We start from the raw sequence: 13,393 nt of genomic DNA, 5'->3' as shown, positions 1-13,393 counted from the left end.
ACTACAACCTGGGCTCGCCAGGGGCTAGTGCTACCTTCGATAATGCCCTCCTTCAATAGCCGCTCCACCTCAGAGCTGATAAAAGCTCTGTCCCCGGCACTGTACCGCCTGCTTTTGGTAGCGATGGGTTTACAGTCGCGGGTGAGGTTAGCGAACAGGGGAGGGGGGGGGACTTTTAATGTGGAAAGGCTGCAGGTGGTTTGCAGCGGGCGATTTAAAAGTTGTTGGTTGCAGACTGTGAGTGGGGGGAGGGGTCCACCGTATGCTAGTGTGACACTCTTAAGGTGGCACTGAAAATCCAACCCTAGCAGGACGGCAGCGCAAAGACGGGGCAGGACTAGCAGTTTAAATTTTTTATATTCAGTGCCCCCTACTGACAGGGTCACCACACAGTAGCCGCTGATGTCCATTGACTGGGACTTGGACGCCATAGAAATGCGATGGTGCGTTGGCAGAATCGTGAGGGAGTGGCTACGTACCGTGTCGGGGTGGACGAAACTCTCTGTGCTCCCGCTGTCGATCAGGCAACTGGTGGCGCGGCCGTTTACCGCGATATCCATCATGGAGCTGGATAGATGGTGAGGGAGGGCTTGATCCAGCGTCACGGAGGCCAGTATGTGGCTTAGTGAGTCACTATAGTCATCCGCCGAGACGGTGGTCGGTTCCGGTGACGAAATGGCGGTTGAGTGCGTTGGATACGATGGCGGCGGATGCCATGCGGCCGGGGGTACACAAAATGGCGGATAAGATGGCTGCTCCCACGGCCCGCACGCTGCGCTGCTGGCTGGCTTCCCCTTGCAGGCGTTAGCGTAATGGCCTTTCTTCCCGCAGCCCGAGCAGGTAGCTGTCTTAGCTGGGCAGTGCGCTCTGGGATGTTTTAACTGGCCACAGAAATAGCATTTTTGGGCCTGGTTACTGGGCATCGAAGCAGTTCTTACCGGAGGCTGCTGTCTCGGTTGGGTCGCTGCAGCGGTTGGTGCCGGGGGCGGCGGTCCCGTGTCCCACGGTTTCGATTGCCATGTCTCGGCGCCGTTACGGGGGTATGCCTCGAGGTTTCGGTGGGCCTCCTCTAACGAGAGCGCAAGGGCAATGGCCGTCTTCAGGTCGGGTTCCTTGCTTTCTAGCAGTCTCTGCCGGGTGTGGTCTGACTGGAGGCCCCTGACGAAGGCATCACAGGCGAGTCCCTGCGCGTGCTCCACAGCCGTTACTGCTTTACAATCGCAGTCTCTGCAGAGTGCCAGTAGCGCCCGTGCAAATGCCCCTACCGATTCTCCTGGTTGCTGCCTGCAGGATCCCAAGAGGTGTCGGGCGTAAATTGTGTTCACTGGGCGCGTATATTGCCCTTTTAGTAGCTCGAGGGCCGCCACGTACGTATTAGAGTCCCGGATTAGCATATATACTTGATGGCTCACCTGGGCGGTCAAAATTTTCAGTTTGTGATCCTCCTCTGTAACCTGTGAGATTGCGAGGAAGGATTCAAAGCAGCTCAGCCAGTGTTCAAACTTGGCTGATGCACCCACCTTTTGAGGGTCGAGGTCCAGGCGTGGTGGTCTGAGGGCTCTCAGCAATGTCTGCTGTATCCGTTGCTGTTGTTGCTCCTCAGGTGTCGCCATTTAACTTTTAGCTAATAAAATTGATACGCTTATCAATTACTTCATAAAAGGTGATGAGTCGAAGAAGAGATGACGAGTCGAAAGAAGAGATGAATAAGGCTTTTATTAGCTAAGAAGAGACCATGCTTCTTCGTGAGTGACTGAACAAGTCTGAACGAAACCCACACAGTGGTGGGTGGAGTCAGCTGAGGCATGCCTCCATACACAGCGCCACCCAGAGGTGGCAATATACAATACAGTGGTTTACCACAACCTTAAATCTGTGTCCTCTGGTTCTCGACCCTTCCGCCAATGGGAACAGTTTCTCTCTATCTACTCTGTCTCGACCCCTCATGATTTTGAACACCTCTTTCAAATCTCCTCTCAACCTTCTCTGCTCTAAGGAGAACAACGCCAGCTTCTCCAATCTATCCATGTAACTGAAGTCCCTCATTCCTGGAATCATTCTTATAAATCTTTCCTGCACCCTCTCTAAGGCCTTCACATCCTTCCTAAAGTGCGGTGCCCAGAATTGGACACAATATTCCAGTTGAGGCCGAACCAGATGCTATCAGTGATGATCAAAGTGCCGCATTGTTCAACACTAAATTGATATAAATGTAAAATTATCTAAAAAGCTGCTAGCGGATGCAGGAAAATGTATGGTTGGCTCCCTGTTATTACGCAGCTGTTGAGAGGTGTGTTATATATTCACATCCCATCACGGGACCAAACCCCCGCAGCAGCCATATTCACTCAATGACAGTACCGAATGAAAGAGATGCACTAACTTCTTCTGGCTTCAGCATTTGCCACATAGATGAAACCATCCACCACCCTGCACACTTTCTGGACCTGAGGGATGATGCTGTAACGTGCCTCCCGCCTCGGGACACTCTCTGCGTCACCTTGGTCCATATCAGCAATGCCTTGCTGCACAAACAGTTTATTAATGGCTGCATTTTCCTCCATTCTTGCGCTCTCTCTTTCCTTCCTGAAGTAGATAAAAAAAAGAAGCTGATAATGTATTTAGTATTACAGGAAACTCTTTTTTTATCCGGCACCGACGGGACCGGCGTGGTGCCGGTTTATCAAAAAGTCCGGATTACAGAGAGGTATAGTAAAAGGTACAAGAGCCCTGTACACGGCCACAGATCCAGGCATCCCTGTTGCATGGCAACAGGTGCAGGAACCCCGGCCACAGATCCAGGCGTCCCTGTTGCATAGCAACAGGTGCAGGAATCCTGGTTACACGGCCACAGATCCAGGAACGGCCACTAATCTGAAGTAAAACTTACCTGAACCTACTCCTGAATTTTGCCGGTTAACAGAGATTTCCGGTTATTTAGGTGCCGGTAAATCGAGAATTTCCTGTACATGATATTCACAGCACAGGATCAGGCCGTGCGGCCCAACAGGTCTATGTCGGTGTTTATGCTCCACACGAGCCTCGTCCCATGTTACTTCATCTCATAATTAAGATTATTCGACTACATCTATTTTTTGAAAGAGCCTTCGGGCTTGCTGTGCTTGAGTTATGCCTGCTACTGGGGTGATGAGGCTTGAGTAGCCATGCAACCTCCAGACTCGACTATCCCAACACACTCCTGGTCGACCTCCCACATTCTACCCTACGTAAGCTTGAGCTCATCCAAAACTGCTGTCCGTGTCCTAACTCGCATCAAGTCCCGTTCACCCATTACCCCCGTGCTCACTGACCTACATAAGCTACCGGTCAGGCAACACCTCAATTTTAAAATTCTCATTCTTCTTATTTTCAAATTCCTCCATGGCCTCACTCTTCCTTATCTCTGTAACCTCTTCCAGCCCTACATCCCTCCGAGATCTTTGTGCTACTCCAATTCTGCCCTCTTGTGCATCCCTGATTTTCATCACCACCATTGGTGGCCGTGCCTTAAGCTGCCGGACCCTAAACTCTGGAATTCCCTCCATAAACCTCTCCGCCCCTTTCTACCTCCTTTAAGACGCTCCTTAAATCCTACCTCTTTGACCAAGCTTTTAGTCACCTGTCCTAATATCTCCTTATGTGGATCGGTGTCAAATTTTGTTTGATAATCGCTCCTGTGAAGCGCTTTGGGATGTTTTACAACATTAAAGGTGCTGTATCAATGCAAGTTGTTGCTGTCGGCTCAATCGTGAAGAATGATGCCTCGGGGAACTCCTGGTGGGCTTATATTGTCACAAAGAAAGCAATGGCTGCCATTCGGGTTGGGTGACGTACTGTCGATCTGTCGCTGTGGAAAACCCGCGACTGGCAGCAGCCTTGGTGAATTCATCATCTTTGTGACCAGGGAGGAGTCCAATTGCTCGAGGCCAGGCCCAAACTTGGCAAATCGGGGTTCCGCCCGAGACACTAGGGAGTAGAGGAAGGAAGTCATCGGGCTGTAGGCCGGGTGGCTCAGTTTCCAGTGCCTTCTGCCCTCAGGAAAGCTCTTCAAATACCTGCCCAAAAAAACCCAAGTTGTTATGATTTATTGATGTCATCGTCTCACCTTATTCTATTGAGAAGCCTGGGCAAAGGGCCCAAGCCCAGAGTGCAGGGCATAACAAGGATGAAAAGTGTAGGAAAGCAAAGGAGGTACATTAAGAAATAGCCACAACAAGCTTGGATTTTAAAAGGCCACAGGTTGTAGAACACAGGAACAGGAGGTGGCCATTCAGCCCCTCGAGCCTGTTCCGCTATTCAATGAGATCATGGCTGATCTGTATCCTAATTCCATTCACCCACCTTGGCTCCATACCCCTAATAACTTTGGCCAGCAAAACTCTATCGATCTCAGATTTAACATGATTAATTAGAGCCCCGGCATCGACTGCTGTTTGTGGGAAAGAGTTCCACACTTCTAGCACCCTTTGCGTGAAGAAATGTTTCCTAACGTCTCTCCTGAATGGCCTGGCTCTGAATTTAAGGTTATGTCCCCTTGTACTGGACTCCCCCTCCTGCGGAAAAAGTTTTTAAGAACATAAGAAATAGGAGCATGAGTAGGCCATTCGGCCCTTCGAGCCTGCTCCGCCATTCAATGAGATCATGGCTGATCTTCTGCCTCAACTCCATTCACCGGCCCTATCGCCATATCCCTTGATGCCCTCACTAGTCAGAAATCTATCAACTTCTGTTTTGAATATACCCAATGACTGAGCCTCCACAGCCCTCTAGGGTAGAGAATTCCAAAGATTCACCACCCTCTGTGTGAAGAAATCTCTCCTCATCTCAGTCCTGAATGGCCTACCCTTTATCCTGAGGCTGTGGCCCCTGGTTCTAGACTCCCCAGCCAAGGGAAACATTCTCCCAGCATCCACACTATCAAGCCCTGTAATAATTTTGTATGCTTCAATGAGATCCCCTCTCAGTCTTCTGAATTCAAGAGAATACAGGCCTAGTTTACTCAATCACTTCTCATACGACAGTCCCGCCATCCCAGGAATCAATCTCATGAACCATCATTGCACTCCCTCTATGGCAAGTATATCCTTCCTTAGGTAAGGAGACCAAAATTGTACACAGTACCCCAGGTGTGGTCTCACCAAGGCCCTATGATTGGAGTAAGACTCCTTTACTCCTGTACTCAAATCCTCTTGTAATGAAGGCCAGCATACCATTTGCCTTCCTAATGGCTTGCTGTACCTGCACATTCACTTTCAGTGACTCATGTACAAGGACACCCAGGTCCCTTTGAGCATCTGCATTCCCCAAGCTTTCACCATTTAGGAAATACTCTGCCTTTCTGTTTTTTCTACCCAAGTGGATAACTTCACATTTATCCACATTATAATCCATCTGCCATATTCTCGCCCACTCACTGAGCCTGTCGAGATCCCCTTGAAGCCTCTTCACATCCTCTTCACAACTGACACTGCCACCCAAATTTGGAAATGTTACATTTAGTCCCTTCATCCAAATCATTGATATAGATGGGGCCCAAGCACCGATCCTTGCGCTACCCCACTAGTCACAGCCTGCCATCCTGAAAAAGACCCGTTTATCCCTACTCTTTGTTTTCTGTTTGTTAACCAATTCTCAATCCATGCTAGTATATTACCCCCAATTACCTCCATTAGGAAGGCCTGTATTCTCCTGAATTCAGAAGAATGAGAGGGGATCTCATTGAAGCATACAAAATTATTACAGGGCTTGATATGATAGATGCTGGGAGAATGTTTCCCTTGGCTGGGGACTCTAGAACCAGGGGCCACAGCCTCAGGATAAAGGGTAGGCCATTCAGGACTGAGAGGAGAAGACATTTCTTCACACAGAGGGTGGTGAATCTTTGGAATTCTCTACCCCAGAGGGCTGTGGAGGCTCAGTCATTGGGTATATTCAAAACAGCAGTCGATAGATTTCTGACTAGTAAAGGCATCAAGGGATATGGCGATAGGGCCGGTGAATGGAGTTGAGGCAGAAGATCAGCCATGATCTCATTGAATGGCGGAGCAGGCTCGAAGGGCCGAATGGCTGACCCCTGCTCCGAGTTCTTATGTTCTTATGTCCATTAGTTTTTTTGATTATTTTTTTGTACCTGACTACATCTTAGTGATCTATGTACATGAGCCCCTAAATCTCTTTGGACCTCCGCTGTTCCTAGCTTTCCATCTTTAAAAAATATTCATATCTATTGTTTTTTCGTCAAAAATGGATGACCTCACACTTACCTGTGTTGAAATCCATCTGCCACAGTTTTGCCCACTCACTTAATCTATCAATGTCTCTTTGTAAATTTATGCTCCCGTCTACACTACTTATGGTGCCACCAATCATTGCGTCATCAGCAAACTTGGATATATGGCTCTCTATTGCGTTATCTCATAGAGTCATGGGGGGAGAAATTCGGTTGGTTGTGTGGTGTATGTAACCTGTTCCACCTTAAGAGAACTACCTTAAGAGATGTACTACTTTCTCTTGGCTGCTGTATACTGTAATACCGGTGGTGACCACACCGGTATATAAACGTTGTGTAGGGATTTGCTGGGCAGTTCAGCCCTGACCTCCGAATAGTAAAGACCTGTTAAAAGTTATTCTTGTGGTCTGTGTCCAGTGATTTATAATAAGCATAATTGGGACACACAGACTCAACAGTGGCGACGAGTCCGATCTTACCCTGCGGCAGTTTTACATCCAAGGCAGCTTCGTCCTCAGAACGGGCGTCGAGAAGAGGCATCCGCCCTCATCATCCTGCTGAGCACCATCGCACGGGAGGCATCGAGAACCCGGGTTAAAAAGAAAAATTCTGACCACGAAGCCCTCCATCAGCGACAGGCAGTGATCATCCCTTCTACCACGGTGGTGGGTAAGCCGATCAGCGACACGAGCAGAAAGTCGGCCGTGTTGACTGTGGAGTGGGGGAGGGAAAATGGAGGAAAAAGGGCGGAGAACTCGACCACGGCCGGTGAAAAGGGCCGGGCTGCAATCGAGGCCGAGAGGCGCAGCGACTGGGGCAGCTTAAGGCACGAGAGCCGCGGAGAACTCAAACGCAGCCGGTGTAAAGGACCGGGCTGCATGCGGGGCTGAGAGGCGCAACAGCAGGGGAAGCGTGAATGCCCACGGGAACCGCGGGGGAGTAAAAGCAGCGTCGGGGAATTGAGAACCGCTGGGGAGGCGAGAACGGCAGCAGCACGGCAATCGCCATCGCAGCCGGCGGGGGAAGAAGACAAGCGCGGGAAGCCGCCATTTTGAGAAAAAGAAAAATTTAAAAACTTGCAAGGATGCCTAAACATGGGAACATCAATACCTTTGATAGCGATATCGAAGATTGGACCACGTATGTAGAACGCATGGAAGTTTATTGTAAAGCAAATAAGGCACCAGATGATGAGAAAGCACTAACCTTATTAAGCTCAATGGGTACGAAGACATACGGGCTATTGAAGCACCTTCCATCACCAGATAAACCGGCGGATCAGACTTTCGCGAATATTGTTACTGTCCTGAAAAATCATTTAAACCCCACGCCGCTGATGATAGCGGAACGATTTAAATTTTACAGAAGAACGCAGCTGAAAGACGAAAGCAACGCTGAATTTTTAATTGAACTGCGTAAGCTATCAAAGTACTGTCAGTTTGGAACAGGACTAGCAGATGCGCTGAGAGATAAATTTGTGTGTGGATTGTTAAAAGAAGGAACACAAAAGCGACTGCTTGAGGAGAATGATCTTACGCTTGATAAAGCTGTCACTATTGCAGCATCGCACGAAGCCGCAGCGAGAGGCACTGCGGAAATGCAGCTACGGTCACCGGAACTCAGCACCAATCAAATGGTCTTGGGTACAGTAAAATGTTATCGTTGTGGAAAGACAACGCACGATCAGAACCAGTGCTGGTTGAGGAAATCTACATGATATAAGGGGTTAATTTCAAGTGCTTGCTGGGTAAAAGTTTTCAGACTTGACACTGGGCAAGTGTCGATGTGTAACTAGAGCTATTGTAAGTACTCGGACTGCAGCCAGGAACAGATGCCTGCCCACCTAATGAGAATGTAGAAGTGAAATAATGAGTTTCTTTGATGTACCAATGACCTGATAACTTGTGACCGAAAGCAAAGCTAGCCTCCCTATATATATAATTAAAGAGGACCTCCGGTTACACGATTCATGCCCTGTTATAGATTAACGGTTGACTTATGTGTCCAGGATCCTTCTGTCAATATGTTATTTCTACCTGATGATTAATCTAAAATGTATCCTGATAGAGGAACAAAGGAATGTCAATCAAACTTGTTTGTTACACTGTATAAATATGGAACGCTTACGCTGTATCATTGGAATAGTAGCCTCACCCCTTGAGTGGAGGTGCTGATTCCCCTTGCAAGGAGAAGTAAAATAAAAGGCCTGTCCGTCTGACGAATCCAAGTGTGTATTGAGTCATTACCCAGAGCTAAGAAGTAAGGCACTTCTACATGGTTCAAAAATCAGGAATGCAGAAAATGTGGCAGGCTTGGTCACATAGCTAAAGTATGCTGGTCAGGAAAGAAGACCAGCAACAAAAAGTCACCGCAGGAAAAGTACAGAAAGGTACACAAGGTGACAGAGAACAGTTCGAACGAACAGAAGTCAAATTCAGACTCCAGCAGTAATGAACTGGGTAGTCCAAGAGTACACAATGTTGGTAATGAAGCAGACCTCCAAACAATCTGGGTCACACTTCAGATAGCAGGAGTCCAAGTGAAGATGGAATTGGACACTGGATCGGCATTGACGGTCATGAATAAGCAAGATTACAAAAGGTTATTCCCACATATTCCCCTACGGGATACGGAGATTGTATTGAAAACATACACGGGGCAAAGAGTATACCCCATCGGGAAGATAGAGGTAAAGGTGGTCCACAAGGGCAAAGAAAGCCGAGGAATGGACTTATATGTGCTACCTGAGGGAGGTCCACCACTACTGGGACGGGAGTGGATTAGGAAAATAAATATGGACTGGCATTCGTTAAAAGCACTAACGGTAGATTCCGGTAAAAAAGATGTCAAACCTAAACGATTGTCCAGAATATTGGACGATGCTAAAGAGGTGTTCCAACAGGGACTGGGAACACTGAGAGGAATTACGGCAAACATCAAGGTTGAAGAACATGCAAACCCGAAATTTTTCAAAGCCAGACCGGTACCTTATGCGATACGACCTGCTGTGGAAGCTGAGCTGGAAGGGCTAGAACGTTCAGGAGTACTGTCTAAGGTAGACTGGAGTGAGTGGGCCACGCCCATTGTTCCCATCATGAAGCGTTCATCGAGCAACAAGCCGGGGGAACCGGGGAAGGTTCGCATCTGTGGAGATTTCAAGATCACTGTTAATCCGGTGCTTCACACGGTGCAGTATCCGCTTCCGCGGATTGAGGATATCTTCGCTTCGTTGTCTGGCGGGAAACACTTCACCAAGATAGACCTGGCGCAGGCGTACTTACAGATGGAAGTTGAGGAAGAGTCACGCCAGTATCTCACGATCAACACGCATAGAGGCTTGTACCGGTATAATAGACTGGTTTTTGGAGTGGCATCGGCTCCAGCAATTTGGCAGAGGGCCATGGAGCAGGTATTACAGGGAATTCCCGGCACACAATGTTACCTGGACGATATTCTGATTACAGGAGATGATGACGAGGAACACCTTGCAAATTTGGAACTGGTGCTCACCAGATTGAAAGAATATGGACTTCGAGTTAATCGCCAGAAGTGTGAGTTCTTTCAGAAGCGGATCTCGTACTGTGGTCATGTCATTGACCAGGAGGGGCTTCATAAGTCTCCTGACAAGATCGAAGCTGTTGTGAAGGCTCCCGCTCCGGATAATGTATCCCAGTTGAGGTTGTTCCTAGGGTTGATTAACTATTACCATAAGTTTCTGCCAAATTTATCCACGGTGCTGCACCCACTGAACGCTCTTTTGCAGAAGGGAGTACCATGGAAGTGGAGCGAGGACTGTAAGAGGGCCTTTCGCAAAAGCAAGGCATTGATCACCTCAGAGGAAGTGTTGGCTCACTTCAACCCAACGCTGCCTATTCGTTTGGCTTGTGATGCTTCTCCATATGGTATTGGGGCAGTACTCTCACACAAGTTGCCAAATGGCCTGGAGAGGCCAGTTGCGTTCGCATCCAGATCATTGACCTCCGCTGAGCGCAACTATGCTCAGATAGATAGGGAGGCTCTCAGCCTTGTGTGGGGAGTAAAGAAGTTTAATCATTACCTGCAGGGCCAAAAGTTTATGCTTCTGACAGACCACCAGCCGTTGGTATCCATTTTTAACCCTAAGAAGGGTGTTTCGGTGATGACAGCACAGAGACTCCAGAGATGGTCCCTTTTCCTAGGGGCACATCAATATCAGATCGAATTCAAAGGTACAAAGCAGCATGGTAATGCTGATGGGCTGTCGTGCCTGCCACTACCTACAGAGGAGGAGGCACCGACGGTTGACCCTGTTGAGTTATTTCACTCGACCATCATCGAATGTTTACCAGTCACCAATGCAAGTATTGAAAGAGAAACCAGGAACGACCCGACACTGTCCCGGGTCTACGAAGTGACAGTGAAGGGATGGCCAGCACATGGTGATCCACTGTTACCGGCATTCTCAGCAAGACGAGAACAGCTGTCCGTCTGTCAAGGAACATTGATGTATGGAACAAGGGTGATTATTCCTCCTAAGTTAAGAGAGAGAGTTCTAAAGGAACTGCATGAAGGTCATCTGGGGGGAGTCAAGATGAAAAGCCTTGCTAGGGCTTATGTGTTGTGGCCGGGTATCGACCAACAGATAGAGGATCTGACGAAAAGCTGCTCAGGGTGCCAAAAAGTGCAAAATGCACCTCCGATTGCACCGCTGCATCCATGGGAATGGCCTTCAACCCCATGGCAACGTGTACATATTGACTTTGCTGGTCCATTCATGGACTCCATGTTTTTAATTGCGGTGGACGCACATTCTAAATGGCCAGAAGTGATTAAGATGACTACCACTATCTCGGAAAAGACGATCGCGGTGCTAAGAACGATATTTGCAAGAAATGGATTGCCAGAACAAATATGTTCAGACAACGGACCGCAGTTCGTGTCAGAAGAATTCCAGAAATTCATGAAGAAGAATGGGGTGAAACATTATACCTCTGCCCCATATCATCCGGCTACAAACGGGTTGGCCGAGAGATTTGTACAAACGTTCAAAAAAGTAATAAAGGCCATGAGCGAAGATCAGATTCCACTACAACACAAGGTGGACAAATTCCTACTGGCATATCGAAACGCCACTCATGCAGTGACAAACCAAAGTCCTGCCATGATGTTTTATAACAGGAGGTTGCGGTCCAGGTTGGACTTGTTAAAACCAAATGTGCGGAGGGAAGTTGAAAACAAACAGTTCCAGCATATAAATAACAAGACCACTCGGAGTTTCGAAATAGGACAACCAGTGTTAGCCCGGGACTATAAAAACGAGAAATGGCAATCTGGAACAATTCGGGCCAGACAAGGACCCCTGATGTACACGGTAGATATTGGTGAAAATGTAATACGGCGTCATGCTGACCAACTGGTAGAATCGAGAACAAGGGTCGAACCCAGGGTTACGGCAGAGACAACCGTGGAAGAAGTTAGTGAACCTGAAGCATCTACCTCAGAAGTGAATGTACCTGAGGATGATGTCCAATCCATAAGAGATCAACTAGATGAGTCACCCCAGCAACGAGAATCAGAGACCCCTGAAAGGCGTTATCCAACTCGAATCAGGAGGCCTCCTCAGAGACTGAATCTTTGAACTGTTTTGCATGAAGTTTTATATATATATATCTATATGTTATTATGTTATGTTAAATGGGGATATAACTGTTAAGCTAAAAAGGGAGGATTGTGGTGTATGTAACCTGTTCCACCTTAAGAGAACTACATTAAGAGATGTACTACTTTCTCTTGGCTGCTGTATACTGTGATACCGGTGGTGACCACACCGGTATATAAACCTTGTGTAGGGATTTGCTGGGCAGTTCAGCCCTGACCTCCGAATAGTAAAGACCTGTTAAAAGTTATTCTTGTGGTCTGTGTCCAGTGATTTATAATAAGCATAACTGGGACACACAGACTCAACAGGTTGCGCCCCCGTTTAGCGCCTAAAGAGGCCGAGAAATGGGACGCTAGCCAATTTCCGGATGGGCGCAATGAAACCAGCGCCTCTCCCCATATTGAGCTGACATTTAGCACCGGCGCTAAATCTTAGCGCCCACGCACGGGCGCAGGCAGATTATGACGTCATTTGAGTGTGCAACGCCTTTTGGGTGCCCCGGACCGGAAATTCAGTGGCGCCCCCCTCCGTAGCGCCTGGCGCTAATGAGGACAGCTTACCTGGAACGTTCCCCAGTCGCTCTTGGGCTGGAGGGGCATTATTTAAAGGGGACTGATGTGGTTTAAAAGCGGCAGCCATTTTTGGAGCACAACTTCCTCGAGAGTTACAAAGAGTTGCTGAACTGCACTGAGGACCACTGAGCCAGCGCAGGCAGACGAACTTCAGCCTTCTGACCATCACCTTGCTGTTGGTGAGCCTTTACAACGGGGAACCTTCCTGTGGGCACTTATTATGGGGGCTGCATTGGAGTGGAACCTCCTGCTGCTGTATCATCTGCAAAGGGCACTGAGACGCAGGGAGAGAGGGGCAGGCATGGCCAGATGGAGGAGGGCCAACAGACGTCGCCACACCAGACCTTACGCTGGCAGGGTTTTCCGACAGCAGTTTTCCTACATGAACATGTCAGAGGAGCAGTGTATCAGAAGGCTGCACTTTAAAAAAGGAGGTGGTGACTGAGCTGTGCCACCTGTTTCGGACAGATCTGCAGCCTCAGATAAGGTGCAGGACATCTCTGTCAGTGGCTGTGAAGATGACTGTTGCCCTGAACTTCTACGCGAGCGGCTCTTTTCAGCGGACTTCCCCATGGTGCAGGGTGCCATTGACTGCACGCACGTGGCTTTGCGGGCGCCTGTTTTCAATCCGGAGGAGTTCCGCAACCGCAAGGGGTTCCATTCCTTGAATGTGCAGCTGGTCTGTGACCACAGACAGCTGATCCTCGCAGTGAATGCGCAGTTCCCAGGCAGCAGCCACAACGCCTTCATCCTGCGTCAGACTTCTGTTGCAGACCTTTTCGAGGCCCCGGTTCACCCAGAAGGCTGGCTTCTCGGGGACAAGGGCTATCCTCTGTGCCCGTGGCTGATGACCCCGCTCCAGTCGCCCAGCACCCCTGCTGAAGAACGCTACAATGTGAGCCATCAGGCAACGAGGAACATTGTGGAGCACACAATCGGCGTGCTGAAGCAGCG

The sequence above is a fragment of the Somniosus microcephalus genome, chromosome 15 (assembly GCF_052327205.1).
Source record: "Somniosus microcephalus isolate GS21.2 chromosome 15, FLI_Smic_1.0, whole genome shotgun sequence".
Taxonomy (NCBI): domain Eukaryota; kingdom Metazoa; phylum Chordata; class Chondrichthyes; order Squaliformes; family Somniosidae; genus Somniosus; species Somniosus microcephalus.
Note: the sequence above shows the minus strand (reverse complement) of the source record.